This window comes from Papaver somniferum, chromosome 2 (genome assembly GCF_003573695.1).
Source record: "Papaver somniferum cultivar HN1 chromosome 2, ASM357369v1, whole genome shotgun sequence".
In the NCBI taxonomy this organism is placed as follows: domain Eukaryota; kingdom Viridiplantae; phylum Streptophyta; class Magnoliopsida; order Ranunculales; family Papaveraceae; genus Papaver; species Papaver somniferum.
Window position 1 is genome coordinate 169362359 of NC_039359.1, and position 2641 is coordinate 169364999.

The 2641-nt window shown below is 41.9% G+C and overlaps 1 long non-coding RNA gene across 1 annotated transcript; it reads right to left on the reverse strand.

Annotated features, from left to right (window-relative positions):
• Window positions 1-808: 808 nt before the first annotated feature.
• Window positions 809-2417, reverse strand: LOC113349752. The gene is made up of 2 exons (XR_003360350.1): window positions 1885-2417; window positions 809-1699 (listed from the first exon to the last, which is right to left on the reverse strand). It is a non-coding gene; the product is annotated as an uncharacterized LOC113349752 (long non-coding RNA).
• Window positions 2418-2641: the final 224 nt, after the last annotated feature.

Sequence of the window (2641 nt, forward strand, 5' to 3'; positions counted from 1 at the left end):
CTTTTGTAAATTTTTGTTCAAGCGGCCTCTATGGACCCTTGCTAGCATGGTGCCCGGAGCACGTTACTATTTTCTTTTTGTGTTGCCGATCACGAGATTCAAGACAAGATGATATTGATGCCTTGTAAAATTAATGAAGTAACAACCTATGCATGCGGCTAGATTGCGTACATATTTCATGCTCTGAATCGTCTAAACATATGGGATAGATGCATGAACTAAACAGTGAGCGATTTTCTTAAAAAAACATACAAGGTCCATGGGCGCGAAATACGAACGTACATAAACAAGCGAGGGCATCCATCATGTTTTACATAGCTAAATTGTCACTTATTGACGCGCATATGTAGGCTCATACATTACAGAATAAAATTTAGCCAAGGATGTTGGATTCATAGGTATAGATTAGTAGACCCACAGACTTCCATACTTTAAAATATCATCAAAACAGCAAATTCCGAAGTATTCGACAAGCTCTCAAACATGCATTTTGCATAATGTACAAGGGAAACGAGAAGAGGGCATGCTTTCCGGGGCTAGTGGTTAGACAAGCGATACGATTGTTGGGGAGGCGCTAAGTAGAAAATCAGGCAGGTGAAGTGAAACATAAAAGATGTTCATAGTGCAGTAGTAGAACAAGAAATTATTTCGTGCTAAAGGGTCAGACGCACATTAGTTTCGGGATGTATCAGAATAACATATGAGGTTGTACTATGCTGTTAAGATAATGGGAGCTCTTGGTGTAGTGTATGCATGTGATAGTCCAAAGCAAGATATACATTCCTACAGATATTAGGCAGTCAGATGCTAATGCAAGCTCAACACTATATTCGAGCCCCCCTTCCCTTTTTTTTTCTTTTTCTTTTCTAACAGGAATGTATGATCATTATAGAAACAGTCCGAAGAATATGCATACATTCTCACCCAAGCACAATCGAAAACTCTAGGATAAGTGTCAATTAAATATCAAACCAAGGCAATGGGAACTTATCTTTGCATTGAGCAGCGGGTACTTTTAGCTTCCCGATGAGATCAGTTGGGGCCAAGCTGCGAGTACGTAGCAGCTGTATGATCGTCCACTGACCTTGTTGATCGTTAGGCTTACAATTCAAAACTAATAAAGGCTCTTGGACCATGTTGTTTCTACAATGCACGCGTCGGGGGAAATCGGAGATCAGCTGCTGTAATCAATATTCTGAGGTTGAAAGAGGGTGGTTGACCATGAAAAACAAATCTAAGGCACTTGGCTCTGATTCACTAGCAGGCAATCGGAGGTATATAGAAGATGTAATCTTTAGCCTGTGTTGTAGCGGAGGAGTGGATACTTCTCTGCCTTGGCTGTTGCTATCGGACCCGCTACACCACATTCAAAGGAACATCACAAAGAAGTTGAGCTTCTCAGTCTTTTTAGTCTGTCTTGCGGCAGAGGTGCCTTGAGTTGCAGCTGGGGTTATACCTTGCCTACTCGTTATGTTTTGGCATTGGTTTGGAGCACTTTGGGCAAGCATCATTCATCACTTCCATTCTCGAGGCAATCCTTGCTGAGCTTTAAGGGCGTTGGGTTGTAGGTGCGAGATGGATCAAATATGCTTGACGATGGCAAGGTTCTTGGCGCTAGCATCCTCCCTTTCCCCATTTACAAGGGACTTCATCAAATAACCACATGTAAAGGGCTGCTAAACTCTATCGATGAGCAACACTGGCACAATGTTAAGCAAGTTCAGTTGAAGAGTGTTAAAGTCCAAAATACGAATTAGCTTCTCAAAGATTGCGGGATATATCAAATCTTATCGAAGAAAAATCCTAATCTTTGCCAGATTATTAGCAGTTTTGCCTAAGAATGATGAAAATAACAGGATAGCTATTAATCAGATCTCAAATTACCAATCAGGTAGTATAATCAAAAGAAAAATCAAGTTTGAGCTTATGGAAAACCCTAAAATTCGATGTCGAAATCGATTAACGATTTCAATGGGTGATGACAAATGGGTTACTTGTCTGTTAAATTTTTTGTTGATGAGATCGTGTTGGATGCTGCTGAAACTTCAAAATCCATCCCCTGAATTCATTTGAGAGACGACTTTGTTGTCTGAAGCGGAAGTCTGACTCGTTATTCTTGGCGTAGATTCATGCTTTCAGCAAAGGCGCGTCCTGATTTGAGAAGTTGCTTCTTGATGTGAAGTGAGATAATGAGCACAAGCACTTATAGGGTTTTGTATAATTGGAAGGGGAGGAAGCGGCGCTGGTGAGATTGCGCGTCCTTACAATGAGTTGCTCCTGGTTTTATTGGTGGGCGCTGAGGCAGTGAACATGGAGGTGGTTTGAGAGCGGCCATGAAAGTGGAGGAAGAGGCGCTGGTATTTTTAGGTGGCGGATGTATCTTACCGGTTCGGATATGATAGGACTCGGCTGTAACAAACGCGGAGATTATTTGGGTGAAAAATTGGTGAAAGAGAGACGTGCGGTGAAATAAAAGCAGGGACGCGGATGGAAAAAAAATGGTGTTTTAGGGATTGTACGTTGGGCCAGGCACGAGATTCCGGATGTGGTCACCAAATGTTAATACCCAATTTTTGGTTTAGGTTCTACCTGTCCTAGCCATAGCCCATCCAATGCCCTAGAAAGAGGTAGAGATAAAGAG